Below are 21,856 nucleotides of genomic sequence, written 5' to 3' on the forward strand. Positions count from 1 at the left end.
TTTCACAGGCTTTTCGTTAGTATCCCGGCCAATGGTGGCCAGCACCGAGGAATCAGGCTCTCGATCTCGAAACTTATCGGTGGACTGAGTGGACCTCTCCATCTCTCTTCTCGCGTACTTGTCTTAAAAAATGAAACAATCTGGTTGCCGTTCTGTTCTTCTTCCATTCCCCTGATGACTCCTTCGTTAATTTCACGTTTCCTCCCCCCTGACTGCGAGTACATACATAATAATATAGAAATGAAATAATGCAAATCGGGGTAGGAATGCTTTAGTTTCTCAATGATATAGTTCTGGCGGTGATGGTGATTAAACTCCTGCAGAAAATAGATCATGCGATGCATGCATTTGTCGGGGCCCGGGACAGTGTATCTTTTTTTTTTGAGGGGTCCCGGGACAGTGTATCGTTATCCATTTTCCTGCGCATCCTGACATGTTGATCACATAACGACAGCCGGCAAAATTGTTATATGTTCTCTTTCCGGACCCCAACAATAAAGCAATCATCTCAACTTGTCATCAAACGACGTAAACAAATCTGCCGTTGTCTGCCTGTGTATCTAGAGTCCTGACCGAGAGCATCTACACCTGGGCATATCAAACCCACCTCAAACCTCCGGACAAACGGCCTGGTCATTGACCGATAAAAAAAAAGCCGATCCATCTGGACGTCTAAAGCTGCTCTCAAACACTCGGTCTATCCAGCGCCCCTCATATCTAGCCCAAATATAAATAAGATATAGCGTGACCCGGGCGCGTCTGCCACGTCAGCCCGGCTCTCCCCAACCCCACCAATATCCCCTTTGATAAACCCTAGACCGCAGTACACTCAGTCCACTTCACTTTCTGTGTCCACTCATCTTCCTAATATGTCATTTCCTCTCCGTGTTCGATCCATGGCGGATGACCGGAGCAGCTCTGACTCCGGCGGCGACAAGAGCGACGTCGATGTAGTCGCTCTCCGCATCGCTTTGCGCTGCTCGCGTCTAGATCGGGGTTGCAGTAGAGGTCCCAGTTCGCAGAGCGACGTTGTCGGGCCGTCCCGTCGTAGCAGTGCGGGCGACCTTGCCAAGTCATCCCATCCGGTGCACAGCACCGGTGGCACCGTCGCCCGCTCCGCCCCACTACAAGTACGCCGCTTCCCCACGATCACACCCCTTCTACCTTCGGAGGGCGTGCACGGGCACCATTGGGTGCTTGTTCCCTCGCCAGCGACGGGCCGGTCGAGGACGCCCGAGTAGGAGGTGCGGGCCGCACGGCGCGAGCACCAAGACGCGAGGGAGGCCCTGGAGGCGGGCGACGTGTCGCTGAGGCGCCGGGCAATTGCGCACGCCGATTGATCCCTAATAGGCACTCATAGTGCCCGTCCTCCAACACTCCCTGACAACGGTGAAGTTGGATGCGTGGCGGCTCCGGCGGCAGAACGCCAAAGCGCTCCGGCTTGGTATCACGCTGTCTGGGCATGGCGTGTTGACGAAGGCGAAGGCGAAGAGGCACGTGATGGAGCAAGATCGCTTCCTCTAGAGGCATGCCAGGTGAGGGAGTCCTGGATTAGGGGTGTTCGGGTAGCCGGACTATACCTTCAGCCGGACTCCTGGACTATGAAGATACAAGATTGAAGACTTCGTCCCGTGTCCGGATGGGACTTTCCTTGGCATGGAAGGCAAGCTTGGCAATGCGGATATTCAAGATCTCCTATCATTGTAACTGACTCTATGTAACCCTAACCCTATCCGGTGTCTATATAAACCGGAGGGTTGTAGTCCGTAGGCAATCAACTCCATACACAACAATCATACCATAGGCTAGCTTCTAGGGTTTAGCCTCCTTGATCTCGTGGTAGATCTACTCTTGTACTACCCATATCATCAATATTAATCAAGCAGGACGTAGGGTTTTACCTCCATCAAGAGGGCCCGAACCTGGGTAAAACATCGTGTTCCCTGCCTCCTGTTACCATCCGGCCTAGACGCACAGTTCGGGACCCCCTACCCGAGATCCGCCGGTTTTGACACCGACATTGGTGCTTTCATTGAGAGTTCCTCTGTGTCGTCGCCTTTAGGCCCGATGGCTCCTTTGATCATCAACAACGATGCCGGTCCAGGGTGAGACTTTTCTCCCCGGACAGATCTTCGTCTTCGGCGGCTTCGCTCTGCGGGCCAATTCGCTCGGCCACCTGGAGCAGATCGAAAGCTACGCCCCTGGCCATCAAGTCAGGTTTGGAAGCTTAAACTACACGGCTGACATCCGCGGAGACTTGATCTTCGACGGGTTCGAGCCACGGCCAAGCGCGCCGCACTATCTCGAGGGGCATGATCTAGCTCTGCCCCCGGATAGTGTCCTGGAGGCCGCACACGCATCGGTTCCGACCCCTAACTCGGAGCCTATTGCGCCAATCGAGGATGAGCGGTTGGACGTCACCTCGGGGGCTGCGATCCCAAAGCGATCGAGCCGAACGCTAGCCCCGCACTCTGCACGACCCGTGACTCCAAGGATCCGGACTCCTTTCCGAACTCCGAACCCCCCGCGCCCCTGCCGATCGAATCCGATTGGGCGCCGATAATGGAGTTCACCGCCGCAGACATCTTTCAGCACTCGCCTTTTGGCGATATCCTGAACTCTCTCAAGTCTCTCTCCTTATCAGGAGAGCCCTGGCCGAACTACGGTCAGCGAGGATGGGATACGGACGATGAAGAAATTCAAAGCCCACCCACCACCCACTTGGTAGCCACTGTCGACAATTTAAACGACGTGCTCAACTTCGACTCCGGAGACATCGACAGCATGGATGACGATGCAGGAGATACCGACGAACCAACGCCCATAGGGCATTGGACAGCCACCTCATCTCACGATGTGTACATGGTGGATACCCCTAAAGGAAGCGACAACGAGGAAAAAGGGGATGGGACGGGAGATCGACCCCCCGAAAAGCAATCAAAGCGTCGGCGTAAACGCCGACCCAAGCCCCGCCTCGACAAAAACCCAGCCATAGAGCAGGACGAGCCGGTAGACGACGAGCAGGCCTTAGAGCAACCGTCCGAACAGGGCAACACGGATAGAGAAACCGAACATCCCTCCTCCGGCGAAAACGGCATTCCGGACGACCTCACGCCGGATAAACCTATGGAGCAGAAGAATCTCCACGAGAGGCTCGTTGCAACTGCACGCAGCCTAAAAAAGCAGAAGCGGAAGCTAAAAACAGCGGAAGATGCACTCCGGATTAGATGGAGCAAAGTAATCAATACCGCAGATAAATACGGCGACAGTCGCCGCACTAAAAGCTATCCGAAAAGAAAGCTACTGCCTGAATTCGACGAAGAGGCCCTAGAGCCCTCGCATTCAAAAAATGAGAAAGCCACACGGTCGGATAGACGACCCCATAAAGCGGCAAGCGGCGCCGCACCTAAATCGGCATGCGACCCACTTAAGGATTCGCATCATGGCCCAGTCAGGTCCATTTATGGGCCAAGAAAGCAAGCTCTCGTAAGCAACGCTATGAAGCCATCATCAGAATCCGGCACACCCAAATACAGGGGCGCCGCACACCCCCTATGTTTCACCGATGAGGTCCTGGACTATGAATTTCCAGAGGGATTCAAACCCGTAAACATAGAGGCATATGATGGAACAACAGACCCTGGAGTTTGGATCGAGGATTATATCCTCCACATACACATGGCTAGAGGAGATGATCTCCACGCCATAAAATATTTACCCCTTAAGCTTAAAGGGCCAGCCCGGCATTGGCTTAAAAGCCTTCCCGAAAACACAATTGGAAGCTGGGAAGAGCTCGAGGATGCTTTCCGAGCAAACTTTCAAGGGACCTATGTCCGCCCTCCGGATGCAGACGATCTTAGTCACATAACTCAACAACCCGGAGAATCAGCTCGGCAGTTCTGGAATAGATTCCTCACTAAAAAGAATCAGATAGTCGACTGTCCGGACGCCGAAGCCTTAGCAGCTTTCAGGCATAACGTCCGAGACGAATGGCTCGCCAGACACCTCGGCCAAGAAAAGCCAAGAACAATGGCCGCACTAACAAGCCTCATGACCCGCTTTTGTGCAGGGGAGGACAGCTGGTTGGCAAGGTGCAGCCCCAGCGACCCAAGTACATCCGAAACTAGGGATGGAAACGGAAAACCGCGACGCAACAAGGACCGTCGCTGGACTAAGGACAAAAGTCCGAAGAGCACGGCAGTCAATGCCGGATTCAAAGGCTCACGACAAAATCAGGCAAAATCGCCCCCCAGGATAACAGGGACGATCCATCCAACCTAAATAAAATCCTGGACAGGATATGTCAGATACACAGTACTCCCGGGAAGCCTGCTAACCATACCCACAGAGACTGTTGGGTTTTCAAACAATCCGGCAGACTCAATGCCGAACACAAGGGGCTCGACACACCAAGCGAAGACGAGGACGAACCCCAAAAGCAGAGCACCAGGAAACAAAAGAACTTCCCACAAGAAGTAAAAACAGTGAACTCACTTCACATAACAAAACGTGCGGCGCCCGTAAAGGTACGCACCACACGGCCCATCCCCAAAGGGTCCTGCCACTGGTTGTCAAAACCGATCATCTTCGATCAGCTAGATTATTCTAGAAATATCAAGAATGTAGGCTGGACTGCCTTGATACTCGATCCAATAATTGGCGGACTCCGGTTTTCAAATGTCCTTATGGACGGCGGCAGTGGACTAAACCTGATATATCAGGATACAATCCATCACATGGGGATAAACCCAACAAGAATCCGCCACAGCAAAACCTCCTTTCAAGGGGTAACACCTGGTCCGGACACCCATTGTATGGGTTTTCTCCGGCTCGAAGTTATATTCGGCTCTGCCAATAACTTCCGCCGCGAAAAGGTAACCTTCCATATCGTCCCGTTCTCAAGTCGCTATCAAGCACTACTGGGACGCGAAGCTTTCGCCCGCTTTAACGCAATACCGCATTATGCATCTCTCACGCTTAAGATGCCCGGTCCACGAGGCATCATCTCTTTGAAGGGGAAGCACTAAAGTGCGCCTCCCCAAGAGGAGGACTGTGCGGCCGCTTTGACAGCCCCACAGCAAAATGGCCTCACCGGCCAAAAAACTTCGAAATAGGTCATTCAAGACCACAAACGCGGATAGACGAGTTCGGTGCAAAATCATCATTGATGCAGGCCTAGAGGCCACATACCCCCGCACTAGGGGCTCCACGCATATACAATAAGAGAGAATAAAGCTCAATCTTATATATTTTACTTTATACTTTGTTTATTTTAAACTTCTGTTCGGCACGACTCATTTTCAACTCAGTTCCTCTCTTTTACAGATGAACGTCGTGCGGTGCCCGTCCAGGATACGGCACAACAGAGACACAGGTGCAGACGTGTAGTAGGGACCCGTCCTAAAGGATTCTTTTTAGATTAAGACCCTGCGTAAACCTTTTTTACTGTCTCTTGTTGCTACACATCCCCTGGTTTTTTCTTTCTGATATAACCAAGGAGGAGGCTGGCGTCTTGGCATGTGGCCACGTCAAAAAATTTGCACGTACCTGGACACTAGGGGCTTTTTAATAATAAAGAGTGTTGTTTCGCCCGCACTCATAAAGACCAAACACCTTAGGGAGTGTTTGACGTCGTGAGTTTTGGCATTATATGCATCAGCTCCGAATCATGTCTTTGGTCAAATGTTGGGTTGCCCGGCTCCTGAGTTCGGCTACCTTACGTTCTGCTCTATCGGCTAAGGTAGCACCAGGAGAACTACTGCGATTGTGCCCCGGTTCGGCCGGGCGAGCACCTCAGTAGAGAAAGCCGAAAACTGACTGTCATGATGTAGCGTGAGACTGGTCAGCCACTCGATGACCTATCGGAATCTATCGGATTCCTCCGCTTTAACGAAGGGCCGCTTCCCGGTCAGGCACATACGCGCCCCGAACTCGGGCGAGCGCAGTCGCCACCAAGGGGCTACCTAAATAGTCTCACTGTCAAGCTCCTATGGCTAAGTGAAAGTGTTAAAGCATTATAGTCCGGTTGCCTGGCCCGCTGCGCTATCACCTCCTTTATAGGACCAAGACGTTGGGTTAAGTGTGAAAATGCGTCTTCTGCGAGCACCCCCGAACTATGTGCGTGGGGGCTGAAGCCAACGACTGCCATCTTTCAGATTTTGTATATATCTTAAAACGGCCGCACATAAGGTGTTCCCAATACTTGAAGGCACAAGTATAAAAAGGCCACTACAGTTTATCAAAATATTACTTTATAATTACATATGCTATCATAACATAGCATCTTTCGAGCACTGCGTCTCTATTACACGAGCGCCTTCAAGGACTTCCTGAAAATAGTGCTCGGAGGGTACTCGGCTTTTGTCCGAATCTCGGGACGCAACAATGGTGGTCTCCATCTCTGCCCAGTATGTCTTGACACGGGCAAGAGCCATCCTTGCGCCCTCTATGCATGCTGACCTCTTCATTGCATTAATACGCGGCACCGTGTCAAGAAATTGCTGCACCAAGCTGAAATAACTCTTCGGCTCCGATCTCCTCGGCCACAGATGACCCATGACGTACTTCATGGCGAGTCCGGACAACCTATTCAGTTCGGCCCATTGAGCCAAACGATCGTCCACTGCCAGTGGACGCTCTGGATTGTGAAACTGCGACCAGAAAAGCTTTTCCACTTCGCGATCTTTCTGATCTCGAAAGTGTTTGGTCGCATCAGCAGCACTCGCTGCCAAATCCAGATAGGTATCCTCCACACTCCACATCCGGTCCAACGGAGCAAACTTCGGATCGCAAAATTTCCTTCGCAGCATAAAGGGCTTTCCAGCCGCAATCTGTTCGGCCTGACGCAGCTCCTCCTTCGCAGCTCTCATCGCAGAGCGCGCGTCCTTGGCATTGGCAACGACCTTCTCTAAGTCCGTCTGTTTCGCCTGGTCTTCTTTCTCAAGAAGTCTACAACGGTCTGCAACACTCTTTAAATTTTCGGCCATCTCGGCCATCTCTTCCTTGCTTCGGCAATGAGCAGCCTGTTCGGCTCTCAGCTCTTCAAGGGCTTTCTTGGCAGCCGCATCACTTTCTCTGGCTTGTTCTTTAGCTCGGGCAAGTTCTGCCCTAAGACTCTCCACGGCGGCCGCACCATCTGCGTCAAGCACACACATCGTAAGACACTGGCATAAAACTCTTCTTACCTGATGCCGCCCGAGGAATTACATACCTTGAGCCTCATCAAGCCGCTTGTTGACAAGCGCGATGTCGGCATCTGCCACGTCCAGTTGCCGCTTTAGTTCGGCAAAATCTTTAGTTCGGCTCGATTCCGGACACCCTGCCGCCTACATTCAAAGGCGACATCTTAGACCTGGGATTATGATCCTCCGCGTGCCGTCATTTCTTGACGACGCGCAGAGTCTCAGGGGCTACTATCTACACAGGGCGCATCTTATTCATGCGCAACTGACAAAAGTGTACATTATCTAATGTACCTCAAAACCCGTCAGTAAACTTTTGACGGCCTCATGCAATCCGCTCTCTGCGGATGAGATCCTTTCAATCACCGTGCCCATCAATGCACGGTGCTCCTCCGAGATAGAAGCTCGCCCCAGCAGAATCTTTAGCTCCTCCGGCCGAGCACCAGACGGTGACGGACTTGTCCCACGACCTCTTTCGAAGGCCGGACACGGAGAACCTCGGGGGGCCACATAGCTATCTTCCGCCCCTGCCGGATTCGGAGAAACCCTCCGCGACGACACCTCAGGGTCGCCCGCCTCGCTAGGCGGCACGGCAGGGGGAGGCGTCCCGCTCTCCATCATCTCCGGAAGGAGATCCCCCGAAGACGAGCTCTGCTGAGAAGGGCTGAGGTCTGAGCTACAAGGTAAAAATTCGGTTAATCTTCTCAGATATAAATCAAGGATTTCCCTCATCCCTCAAAAGGAAAATCTTTATCTACTTACGGCTCGCTGGAGGGCTGATCCCCTTGAGGGCGTAGTTCGGCCGAGGAACTCCCCGACGTCGGACCCTCTGACGAGGATTTTCCCCCCGCTTCGAGGCCATGGTTTCCGGGTCGTCAGAGGCGGCTCTGTTCTTCCCCTTAGGAGAGGAATTGTCGGTTCCTCCCTTCGGAGCAGCCTCCTTCAAGGAGGCCATAGCTTCCTTGTCCTCCCCCTCCAAAGGCATTATTTCCAGCATCCTGACCAGCACGGGATCCGGCCTGGTTTCAGGAAGGGGAGCCGGACACCTGATCAGCTTTGCCTTCGCTATCCACTCCTGTTTAAAAGGACGGCTCTTTTAGGGGCAAGTTTATGACAATTATACGGATAGAAGGTCCGGGCACAAGGTTGCTTACTTGAGTATCCGGGCGATTGCAGCTTAGGCCTGCGTCCTCGGTTAAATCCGGACACATCTCTTGTGATCCGAAGAACAATTTATACATCTCCGCGGGCGTTGCGCCCATGAAATTCTGGAGAGCTCGCGGTCCCTCTGGATTAAACTCCCACAAGCGAAGGGAGCGACGTTTGCCGGGCAATATTCGGCGAATCAGCATGACCTGCGTCACTTTGACCAGGCTGAGGTCTCCTTCCAAGAGATCCTTAATGCGGCCCTGTAACAAGGGCACGTCTTTGGGCAAACCCCAATCTAACCCTCTGTTAACCCATGACGCTAGCCGTGGTGGGGGACCTGAGCGAAAGGCAGGAAGCGCCACCCACTTGGTGCTCCGGGGAGCGGTGATATAAAACCACTCTCGTTGCCACAAGCCTAGCTCCTCTTGAAAAAAGCCCTTGGGCCATGGAGCATCATCATTTTTGCTTATAACAGTGCCTCCGCACTCTGCGTGCCGTCCCTTGATCATCTTCGGCTCCACTTTGAAAGTCTTGAGCCATAATCCGAAGTGAGGGGTAACACGGAGGAACGCTTCTCATACAACGATAAACGAGGAGATATGGAGGATGGACTCCGGAGCTAAGTCGTGGAATTCCAGCCCAATATAAAACAGCAATCCCCTCACAAAGGGATCCATTGGGAAGCCTAGCCCCCGAAGGAAGTGAGACACGAACACCATGCTCTCACCGGGCTGGGGACTGGGGATAGCCTGCCCTTGAGCAGGCAACCTGTGCGGAATTTTTGCGGTCAAGAACTTAGCCTCTCTCAACTTTAGCACGTCCTTCTCCGTGACGGAGGAGGGCATCCATCGGGCTTGAAGGTCGGAACCGGACATTGTCGAAGGTCTGAGGCGCCCGGAATCTGGAGCCTAGGGTGTTGGAACTCGAGGCGACGGGCGAACTTGTTTTGGGATTGGAGAAAGGAGTAAGGCCCTGGTCTCTTTATAAGAGGTTGAATACCAGGAGCCCTCCCCGTAACCGTTTGGGACTCGCCTTTAATCGAGAAAACATGCTAACGGGCACGATTGGGTTACCCACGTCCGTATTGATGAGAATCCCGTAAAAGGGGGGCACACGATCTCTGCTTTGACAAGACGTGCCAAGGAAACCGCCTCGCAAACACGCTGAGGTGGAAAAGTGAAAACGATTCGAGTGAAGGACTTGGCTGTAGTGTGATGACGCACTGCGGAATACGTCAGCAGATTTGATTTGTGTTAATATTATTCTCTCTATGGCAATATGTGGAAGCTTATTTTGCAGAGCCGGACACTACTCTTGGTGTTTACAATCTTCTATGAAGGACTTGGAGGAGGAACCCGCCTTGCAATGCCGAAGACAATTTGCGCGCCGGACTCGTCGTCATTGAAGCCTGGTTCAGGGGCTACTGAGGGAGTCCTGGATTAGGGGGTGTTCGGGTAGCCGGACTATACCTTCAGCCGGACTCCTGGACTATGAAGATACAAGATTGAAGACTTCGTCCCGTGTCCGGATGGGACTTTCCTTGGCGTGGAAGGCAAGCTTGGCGATGCGGATATTCAAGATCTCCTACCATTGTAACCGACTCTATGTAACCCTAACCCTATCCGGTGTCTATGTAAACCGGAGGGTTGTAGTCCGTAGGCAATCAACTCCATACACAACAATCATACCATAGGCTAGCTTCTAGGGTTTAGCCTCCTTGATCTCGTGGTAGATCTACTCTTGTACTACCCATATCATCAATATTAATCAAGCAGGACGTAGGGTTTTACCTCCATCAAGAGGGCCCGAACCTGGGTAAAACATCATGTTCCCTGCCTCCTGTTACCATCCGGCCTAGACGCACAGTTCGGGACCCCCTACCCGAGATCCGCCGGTTTTGACACTGACACCAGGGAGCACATGGAGCTGTCGGATGATTCTGGCGACGGAACAAGCTCCGATGACGATGATGACGACCCTCCGATGGCCGAAGCCTGATGTCGCTTGAAGATACGTCGGCATTTCCCCAAAGAGAAAGCGATGATGCAGCACAACTATGGTATATGTTGATCTTGGAGGAAATACAAGGCAAGCATAAATGCAATACGAGCATAATCACTTGGAGGAAATTCAAGAAAAAAATCCTTTAAATAGCTCGACTAAGTTCTTACTTGCATTTGCTTTTTGCCCCTTTGCCGATCATTCGTAACATATGTTGATCTTAAGCCACTTTGCTTCATGGCTTTAGTCGGGCTTTGTACCAATGATGCAATGGGTCATCTAGTAGATACAATAGAAACTAGAAAAAAACTAAAACACATGGCTCCCAGCAAAGCAGGAAACCCATAGAAGGAGCATTTGTGAAAATGTATGGTTTCAGACAAAAGAGCAAACAAAAATGGAGAGATGGTACTATTTAGATCGTCACACATTTCCAATCCAATTATGGATAAAAGATTAATGTTAAGTACAAAAAGTTAAGTTAATGTTAAGTGACAAGTACCAAGGAAGAACTAGGTCCCTCTGATCCTAGCTGTTAATATGGAGTCTTGCAATAAAATCTTCGCTACACAAAACCCTACCATGACTAATGGTAAATTATACAGCTAAAAAATGCTAAATTATACTCCTATTATGTTTCACCTATTTTTGGTTATCTTCAAGGATTATGACTCGAAGGACAAGTGTTGACTAGTCGCACGACTAGTCTAACATTCTCAAATCTGATTGTCGACTAGGTTCTTCGTGTAGACTAGCTCTGCGAGTTGAGGGGTTGAACAACTAGTTGTGGACTGGTCTAGGCTAGTCGGCGTGTTTGTATCGATCGAATTGATTTTGGAGGGATAAGTGATCAGCCCACAGGAGGAAAAATGGCAACCCTAGCTTTCCAGGCTCCTCCACAACGAGCCGCATGCCTGTCTCGCCTGGGACTAGGCCGCCTCCGCCACCCACTGACCCACCGCCACCACCAGTAGTGGCTAGGAGTATTCAACTCCTCTCCCTCCGTTGGTTCTGCTCCTCCCCTGGATTTGCCCCTCTATTGTTTTGCTCCTTCCTTCTTGTCCTCCTCTGCTAATGTGTTCCTCTGCTATTGTGCTCCTCCTCAGGATCCTCTCTTGTGCTTTTATGCTCCTCTTGGATCCTTCTGGCGATGGCAAGCAAGTACTCCTTTGCTATTGTAGCAAGTAATTCCTCCCTTCTCTCCTCCCCTTCTTCTTGGGTTTGATTTCTCCCTTGCCTTCTTGGTTCCTAGAGAAGCAGAGGCCCTGGCCATGTATATTACAATTGGCATGGCGTCAAGTTCTTTATCCACTCCCCAATTTGGCAGTCTGATCCATGATTTCGTGTTCATGGATGTTGATATGATCCTTCCATTTCGTAGCACCTTGGGATGGAATAGCTTTAATTAATCACGAGGTTAAAAGAGGAATGACTTGTAGTGGATGCCCATGCATTCAGTTTTATTGTATACTGTATTGTACTCCCTCTGTATCAAAATATAAGTCGTTTTTTGACACTACCAATACAGAGGGAGCACTATATAGTATATACTGCATATTACTCCTGGAGTACATATTAGTAGTTGAATACTGTAAGTTGAGTACTACAGTACCATGCCGTAGTCTAGAGTAGTCACAATTTGTCTACGATCTCAACCTCAGCTCGACCCGCCAACTATTATACTGGTCGTGAATAAAAAAATACCAGTAAAGAATAAAAAAGATAGTAACATATGCATGATTACAACTTGGCTGCTAGGACCACTTCTCAAACTAAGCATCAAAAAATAACAAGGCTAAGAAAATAATGTAATTGTTAATAAAAATAACTCACAAGGCAAATCCAATTTTAAATGATAACTAAGGAATGCTAAAGACTGACAGCGGCAAAAGAATGAGAATGATAAAGAACTAGAATTTTTTTTAATGACAAGGGTGAAAGATCGATGTAATACTTTATACATAGAACCTATACACCCTCTCCTCTATACACAAAAATAGAATTTAAGAGACACTTCTTGCGCTGACATTAGACAATTACGCAAAATAATTACATGTTTTACCTCTGTTGTCTAAACAATCTTGTATCTTATAGGTTATGCCCACAATGCTAGCAAAATGTATGTATTATGTGGCCAGTCGGAGGAGATGATGTCACATCTCCTCACGACTGCTTCTTTTCATGCACAATGTGGCATTTGGTGCTCTTTTGGATACGGTTGATGGCTCGTCCACCCGTCATGGGGGTGACTTTGTGGACTGGTGAGCTGGTGGTAGGAAACATGCCTCTCCGCCCAGACCTCTGCTTGGAAGGGCATGTTTGCATCATGCTAGTGGCATGATGCATATGGAAGCATCGCAACACGATCATCTTCGAAGACACCCGACTCATCCTAACTAGCCTACTCGACATGATCAGGATAAAAACCAGGGATTGGGCGACGGCGGGCGCGAGGGGTCTTGAGGCTTTGCTACTGGTGCAGCGCCTAGCGTTTAATGCATCATGATCACCGGGTGTACCCATCCACAGGCTTGTTCAGTCCTACCTCCTCTAACAGGTGTTTGTCCATGTTGTGTGCTAACACCCATGCCAGAAAAATGCTGGCCTAAACAATCCCAATGGAAAAGAGAAAATAAAGAAGGAAATCTGTGTGACCTAAATCAACAGAATTGAGCAATCGAAGTCATCCTACTTGAATCTTGGTGGAAAAAGTACTGCTCAATTCTACTATTAACTTGACCAGAGCTGCAGTATCATTGGACTTGTTGCAAAATAGAAACAGGTCATGAAAAAAATAAAATAGCCTTTCTCAACAACAAGAACAACAAGAACAAGAATAAGAACAACAACACAACAGCAACAACAACAACAACAACAACAACAACAACAACAACAACAACAACAACAACAACAACAACAACAACAACAACAACAACAACAACAAGAACCAGAACAAGAACAACAACACAATAGCAACACCAGCAACAACAACAACAACAACAACAACAACAGATCTCGCAACCAACTCATGGCTCTGGCACATGGATAGCAAGCTTCCACGCACCTCTGTCTGTAGCTAGTTCTTTGGTGATACTTCAATCATCCAGGTCTCTCTTAAGGGACTCCTCCCATGTCAAATTCGGTCTACCCCGACCTCTCTTGGCATTCTCCGCACGCTTTAGACGTCCGCTATGCACTGGAACTTCTGGAGGCCTGCACTGAATATGTCCAAATCATCTCAAACGATGTTGGACAAGCTTCTCTTCATATAATGAAAAATTAAAAAAGAAAGTAACCAATCTTGTTAACTTGTACAGAAAAGATCTTTTGACATATATGTGATTTGCAATTGTTTAAGGTAATACAGGAAATAAAAACATAAAAAATTAACATGAAGTCCTCAAACATATAAAAAATGTGCATCTGGGAACGGATAAGAACAAAATGAATAAATTAATGTTACCAAAGACGGATATGCTCACTTAGTTGATGGCTAGACTTGTCAGCTTCTTCCTTAAATGGGTCAACAATAGCGTACAAAGCAGAAGATCTGTTATAGCAGTATCTAATACCAAGTTTCCTGCGTGTTTCTTGGAAACCATCATCATCCGACCATGCCACAAAAACCACATGGCCAACACTTAATGATCCAAGTATACCCTTCAAGGATCGTACTTCACCACTGCAGCGGAAAGTTCCCGCAGACTACCACAATATATTGTAAACTTTCTCGTATTTATATTTTCCACGTCAACCAGAAGCATACCTAGAGATGCTAGCAACAAACAAAGCGGGTATCCTTGTCTTACTATAGGTTTCTCCCCAGTCATCTTCTGTATCCCCTTGTCCCTTCCAGCTCCTGCAGTCCTTTTGAGACGAACCATCCTTCATGTAACCTGAATCAAACTCTGGCTTTGGTTGAGGAGGCTCCTCAGCAGCATAAGCGTTAAAAGTCTCTTCCTGGTTCCATGAAATCCCTTCAAACCTACATTTACCGTAATTCAAAGCATTTATTGCCAAAAAATGTAAACTTGGCAAAAGACTTTTCTAATGTAAACTTGGCATAAGAAATTTTCAAAAAAAAACATGTGTGCTAAACAAAGTTGGTGCCTTGTTCTTCCTTCAAGAAATGAGAGAACTTCCACTGATTCGTAATAATCCAGGCCAGCGGATGCGAAAACTCTCGCTCCACGCCATCGCCGTTGACCTTGCAGGTCGCATCGATCTATCGGGTGCGGTCGCCGTCGAGTACGTCGGTGAGCGGGGGCGACGCCCGGAGGGAGATAAGGAGGCGGCAGAGGGGCGGGATGGACCAGAAGGACCAGATCCCGTTGGCGACGCGGATGCGAAGGGACAAGGCGGAGCGGTGCTGGAGGCCAAGCGGAGGAGCAAGGCGAGGAAGGAGAAGGCTTACGACATCCTTGCTCAAGCGACACCGGCGGAGATGGACAGGATCTATGCGAGCAGCGAGCCATCGCTCGAGGAGGTGGTTCGGTGGGCAGAGGCAAAGGCGGAGTCGCAGGGTTTGTGGCAGCGGGCACGTTGGCACAAATTCCACCACGAGGCGGAGAGCTGACCACAGACACGAGGTCCGGTGGGGGGAGAGACCTGATTCATCGCCATGGCGGTGGTATGGTCCTCCTTCCTCCCTTCACGGGAGCGCGGACGGAGCGGCGCTTGTTAGAAAGAGGAATCTTGCGATGTCCAGCGATGATGTTGCCATGTTTCTTAGAGAATCTAAATTGGGTTGATGGGCTTCTAATGTTGCGCGAAGATTTTCATCGAGTTGTGCTTGTGAGTAATAGCGATCTGGTGGTGGATGCTCGGTACCTGATTGAGGAACAGCAGATCAGCTGTGGGGAGAGGTTTCAATTCCCTGGGCACGAGGGCATGGTGGGAGAGATGATGACTCCAGAGCGAGAGAGGCCAGATCCACCGCCGACGAGTAGATTGCCTACGAACTGGTGGCTCTACTCGTCATCGGGGAGGGTGGGTGAAGAGAGACAGAGGACTGGGATGGGCCTGGGCCAAGATGGGCCGTCCACTGGGCCGGGCTCGAAGATATGGGGTAGATAAAAGAGGTGGGAGGATAGGACTACCTAGTACATATACAGCCCGTCCTCACCCCCTCTACTCGAATCCTAAATGTGATGGCAGATCTGGGAGCAAGGAGAACTTACAAGGAGGTGTTGTCGAGCTCGCCGTCGGGGATAGACAAGGAGAGAAAGAGACGCCCGACAAGAAGGAAGATGGCGAGCCGGGGCAGATGCAGAGAGAGAGACAAGTTTGTGGGAGAGAGAGAAACAAACATTTCGAAGGATATAGAGAGAGGATGAGTAGCAGAGATGGATAAAGATGACATACCTATGGGGAGAGATTCAACAACCAGGGCAGTGGAAACCGAAACCAAGGAAGCATACAAGTACGTCGTCATCCTCAGGTGTTGATCGGGGATCTAGGTCTTCTGTGGTGGTTCCTATGGGTGTTGACAAAGTGGGGTCTGAAAAGAATATTGTGTGCTACAAATGCGAGATAGAGGGGCACACATCTAAAGAATGTGAGCTGGAGGTTACATGCGTGGTTTGTGAGAAGAAGACCCATGTCACCAAGAGATGTGTATGGCCCTTTCAACCAAAGCCTTTGATGCAGACAGTGGGTCTCGGGCACCCAAACCTTGGTTTCTTTGTGGCTCAGTATGCCAGATCTAGCAAAGAGGATTCTAGGCCATGTACCCTCGGTTTGATCCGGGTGATGAATGGTGATCTAGATGCAGACAGTCTGAAGAGAGGTCTGGCACTACATTTTAGAGGAGAGATGATTTGAGGTAACTGAGAAAGGCAATGATTTTTTGGTGGTTTTCCTAGATGCAGACAAGCTGGAGCTCCTGATTGGATTTGATGATTTCAAATTGAACGAGTCTAATGCTTATGTCAGGGTGGAAAAGGCTGTAGATGTTGCTGATAATAGAGGAAGACTATGGACAGTTTGGGCCAGGGTTACTGGTGTACCAAAAGAGATGGCTCATTATAAAGGAATATGTGAGCTTGGGGCTATGATTGGGGTAGTGGTAATGTGGATATACAGCTAATGAATGATCAACAGGTGGTGAGGTTTTTAGTGGATGTAAGGACAACTAGATCTTTCCCACTAAGCCTGGAATTTTACATCAAACCCAATATATACAGAGTGTAGTATACAGTTGAGAGTGTGGTGACACCTGGCACTATCCATGAAGAGGAAACCACAGTGATTAACAAAAGGAATATGGAAATGGTGGACACACAGAACCCTGCAGACTCCAACAGATATCAAAAGAAGCAGAAAGGAGGGTGGAATCTGGTACATCTTTATCTGAGAATGGAAAGAAAGAGGATAACTTCCCAGCTATGATCATGTCTGATTAGGGTACTGTAGTCATGCCTAACTATGAGATGTTGTTGTTTGGAAATGAGAAATATGGTGAATTGTCACAGACTGAGAAGGATCACATTACTGCACATAGACTCCAAGAGATTGAGAATAAATAAAAACTTGGAAGAATGGACGAGGAGGAACCTGTTGATGGGGCAAAGACAATACAGGATGATGATGGAGATGAAGAGGAGTTACTTATAGGACCCATGAATGTGTGGGAAAAGATGATGAAGAGATGGTGGAATCTCTGGAATCATTTGGGACCAAGATCAGAATGGTTCGGGGAGGAGATCGTGGGGAGACTGTTGGGGAACGTAGTAATTTCAAAAAAATTCCTACGCACACGCAAGATCATGGTGATGCATAGCAACGAGAGGGGAGAGTGTGATCTACGTACCATTGTAGACCGACAGCAGAAGCGTTATGACAACGCGGTTGATGTAGTCGTACGTCTTCACGGCCCGACCGATCAAGCACCGAAACTACGGCACCTCCGAGTTTTAGCACACGTTCAGCTCGATGACGATCCCCGGACTCCGATCCAGCAAAGTGTCGGGAAAGAGTTTCGTCAGCACGACGGTGTGGTGACAATCTTGATGTTCTACCGTCGTAGGGCTTCGCCTAAGCACCGCTACAATATTATCGAGGATTATGGTGGAAGGGGGCACCGCACACGGCTAAGAAAATGATCACGTGGATCAACTTGTGTGTCTAGGGGTGCCCCCTGCCCCCGTATATAAAGGAGCAAGGGGAGGAGATCGGCCGTCCCTATGGCGCACCAAGGAGGAGGAGTCCTCCTCCTAGTAGGAGTAGGACTCCCCTCTTTCCTACTCCTACTAGGAGGGGGAAAGGAAGGGGGGAGGGAGAAGGAAAGGGGGGCGCCGCCCCCCTCTCCTAGTCCAATTCGGACCAGGGGGGAGGAGGCGCGCGACCCACCCTGGCTGCTCCTTTCTTTCTCCACTAAGGCCCATACGGCCCATTACTTCTCCCGGGGGGGTTCCGATAACCCTCCGGCACTCCGGTTTTCTCCGAAATCACCCGGAACACTTCCGGTGTCTGAATATAGCCGTCCAATATATCAATCTTTATGTCTCGACCATTTCGAGACTCCTCGTCATGTCCATGATCACATCCGGGACTCCGAACTAACTTCGGTACATCAAAACTCATAAACTCACAATATAATTGTCATCGAAACCTTAAGCGTGCGGACCCTACGGGTTCGAGAACAATGTAGACATGACCGAGACATGTCTCCGGTCAATAACCAATAGCGGAACCTGGATGCTCATATTGGCTCCCACATATTCTACGAAGATCTTTATCGGTCAGACCGCATAACAACATACGTTGTTCCCTTTGTCATCGGTATGTTACTTGCCCGAGATTCGATCGTCGGTATCTCAATACCTAGTTCAATCTCATTACTGGCAAGTCTCTTTACTCATTTCATAATACATCATCTCGCAACTAACTCATTAGTTGCAATTCTTGCAAGGCTTATGTGATGTGCATTACCGAGAGGGCCCAGAGATACCTCTCCGACAATCGGAGTGACAAATCCTAATCTCGAAATACGCCAACCCAACATTTACCTTTGGAGACACCTGTAGAGCTCCTTTATAATCACCCAGTTACGTTGTGACGTTTGGTAGCACACAAAGTGTTCCTCCGGCAAACGGGAGTTGCATAATCTCATAGTCATAGGAACATGTATAAGTCATGAAGAAAGCAATAGCAGCATACTAAATGATCGGGTGCTAAGCTAATGGAATGGGTCATGTCAATCACATCATTCTCCTAATAATGTGATCCCATTAATCAAATGACAACACATGTCTATGGTTAGGAAACATAACCATCTTTGATTAACAAGCTAGTCAAGTAGAGGCATACTAGTGACGTTTTAGTTTGTCTATGTATTCACACAAGTATTATGTTTCCGGATAATACAATTCTAGCATGAATAATAAACATTTATCATGATATAAGGAAATAAAATAATAACATTATTATTGCCTCTAGGGCATATTTCCTTCAGTCTCCCACTTGCACTAGAGTCAATAATCTAGATTACACAGTAATGATTCTAACACCCATGGAGCTTTGGTGCTGATCATGTTTTGCTCGTGGAAGAGGCTTTGTCAACGGATCTGCAACATTCAGATCTATATGTATCTTGCAAATCGCTATGTCTCCCACCTGGACTAGATCTCGGATGGAATTGAAGCGTCTCTTGATGTGCTTGGTTCTCTTGTGAAATCTGGATTCCTTTGCCAAGGCAATTGCACCAGTATTGTCACAAAAGATTTTCATTGGACCCGATGCACTAGGTATGACACCTAGATCGGATATGAACTCCTTCATCCAGACTCCTTCGTTTGCTGCTTCCGAAGCAGCTATGTACTCCGCTTCACATGTAGATCCCGCCACAACGCTTTGTTTAGAAGTGCACCAACTAACAGCTCCACCGTTTAATGTAAACACGTATCCGGTTTGCGATTTAGAATCGTCCGGATCAGTGTCAAAGCTTGCATCAACGTAACCATTTACGATGAGCTCTTTGTCACCTCCATATATGAGAAACATATCCTTAGTCCTTTTCAGGTATTTCAGGATGTTCTTGACCGCTGTCCAGTGATCCACTCCTGGATTACTTTGGTACCTCCCTGCTAGACTTATAGCAAGACACACATCAGGTCTGGTACACAACATTGCATACATGATAGATCCTATGGCTGAAGCATAGGGAACATCTTTCATTTTCTCTCTATCTTCTGCATTGGTCGGGCATTGAGTCTTACTCAATTTCACACCTTGTAACACAGGCAAGAATCCTTTCTTTGCTTGATCCATTTTGAACTTCTTCAAAATTTTGTCAAGGTATGTGCTTTGTGAAAGTCCAATTAAGCGTCTTGATCTATCTCTATAGATCTTAATGCCCAATATGTAAGCAGCTTCACCAAGGTCTTTCATTGAAAAACTCTTATTCAAGTATCCGTTTATGCTATCCAGAAATTCTATATCATTTCCGATTAGTAATATGTCATCTACGTATAATATCAGAAATGCTACAGAGCTCCCACTCACTTTCTTGTAAATACAAGCTTCTCCAAAAGTCTGTACAAAACCAAATGCTTTGATCACACTATCAAAGCGTTTATTCCAACTCCGAGAAGCTTGCACCAATCCATAAATGGATCGCTGGAGCTTGCACACTTTGTTAGCTCCCTTTGGATCAACAAAACCTTCCGGTTGCATCATTTGCATCTCTTCTTCCAGAAATCCATTCAGAATGCAGTTTTGACATCCATCTGCCAAATTTCATAATTATAAAATGCGGCAATTGCTAACATGATTCAGACAGACTTAAGCATCGCTACGGGTGAGAAGGTCTCATCGTAGTCAATCCCTTGAACTTGTCAAAAACCTTTTGCGACAAGTCGAGGTTTGTAGACAGTAACATGACCGTCAGCGTCAGTCTTCTTCTTGAAGATCCATGTATTCTCAATTGCTTGCCGATCTTTGGGCAAGTCAACCAAAGTCCATACTTTGTTCTCATACATGGATCCCATCTCAGGTTTCATGGCTTCAAGCCATTTTGCGGAATCTGGGCTCACCATCGCTTCTCCATAGTTCGTAGGTTCATCATGATCTAGTAGCATGATTTCCAGAACAGGATTACCATACCACTCTGGTGCGGATCTTACTCTGGTTGATCTACGAGGTTCAGTAGTATCTTGTTCTGAAGTTTCATGATCATCATCATTAGCTTCCTCACTAATTGGTGTAGGTGTCACAGAAACTGGTTTCTGTGATGTGCTACTTGTTGGGTTTCGTAGTAATTTCAAAAAATTTCCTACGCACACGCAAGATCATGGTGATGTATAGCAACGAGAGGGGAGAGTGTTGTCTACATACCCTTGTAGACCGTAAGCGGAAGCGTTAGCACAACGCGGTTGATGTAGTCGTACGTCTTCACGGCCCGACCGATCAAGCACCGAAACTACGGCACCTCTGAGTTCTAGCACACGTTCAGCTCAATGACGTCCCTCGAACTCCGATCCAGCCGAGTGTCGAGGGAGAGTTCCGTCAGCACGACGGCGTGGTGATGATCTTGATGTTCTACCGTTGCAGGGCTTCGCCTAAGCACCGCTACGATATTATCGAGGTGGACTATGGTGGAGGGGGGCACCGCACACGGCTAAGAGATCCAAGGGATCAATTGTTGTGTCTTTGGTGCTAGCCCTGCCCCTCTATTTATATGTTGAGCCCCGGGGTCGAAACTTGGAGCAAAAGCCTCCTCAAAGTCGGTTTTTCCCGAAAGGCAAGAGTCCCACTCGGACTCCAGGACCAAACGCCACAATCCTTGGCGTTTGGCCCAGACGCCATGGGCCTCGGCGTCTGGCCCAGGGCCAGACGCCAGGGTCTCCGGCGTTTGGCCCCCTGGACTCCGCAAAACTCCTTTTGCACCGATCTAAAGCCTCATGGGCTTGACCCCTTGGCCTAACCATATCATCCAATATATGAATCTTTACGTCTCGACCATTTCGAGACTCCTCGTCATGTCCCCAATCTCATCCGGGACTCCGAACTCCTTCGGTACATCAAAACATGTAAACTCATAATATAACTGTCATCGTAACCTTAAGCGTGCGGACCCTACGGGTTCGAGAACAATGTAGACATGACCGAGACACGTCTCCGGTCAATAACCAATAGCGGGACCTGGATGCCCATATTGGCTCCTACATATTCTACGAAGATCTTTATCGGTCAGACCGCATAACAACATACGTTGTTCCCTTTGTCATCGGTATGTTACTTGCCCGAGATTCGATCGTCGGTATCCAATACCTAGTTCAATCTCGTTACTGGCAAGTCTCTTTACTCGTTCCGTAATACATCATCTCACAACTAACATATTAGTTGCAGTGCTTGCAAGGCTTATGTGATGTGCATTACCGAGAGGGCCCAGAGATACCTCTCCGACAATCGGAGTGACAAATCCTAATCTCGAAATACGCCAACCCAACATCTACTTTTGGAGACACCTGTAATGCTCCTTTATAATCACCCAGTTACGTTGTGACGTTTGGTAGCACCCAAGG

General features: G+C 48.7%; 1 long non-coding RNA gene across 3 annotated transcripts; it reads right to left on the reverse strand.

Annotated features, from left to right (window-relative positions):
* Positions 1 to 13,220: 13,220 nt before the first annotated feature.
* Positions 13,221 to 15,348, reverse strand: LOC123107788 (uncharacterized). Of its 3 annotated transcripts, none has more exons than XR_006451752.1 (3): positions 15,162 to 15,348; positions 14,141 to 14,316; positions 13,221 to 13,549 (listed from the first exon to the last, which is right to left on the reverse strand). It is a non-coding gene; the product is annotated as an uncharacterized lncRNA (long non-coding RNA). The 3 variants fall into 3 exon arrangements; XR_006451753.1 differs by having other exon boundaries at positions 13,814 to 14,316; XR_006451751.1 differs by having other exon boundaries at positions 13,221 to 14,316.
* Positions 15,349 to 21,856: the final 6,508 nt, after the last annotated feature.

The sequence above is a fragment of the Triticum aestivum genome, chromosome 5A (genome assembly GCF_018294505.1).
Source record: "Triticum aestivum cultivar Chinese Spring chromosome 5A, IWGSC CS RefSeq v2.1, whole genome shotgun sequence".
NCBI classification, from domain to species: domain Eukaryota; kingdom Viridiplantae; phylum Streptophyta; class Magnoliopsida; order Poales; family Poaceae; genus Triticum; species Triticum aestivum.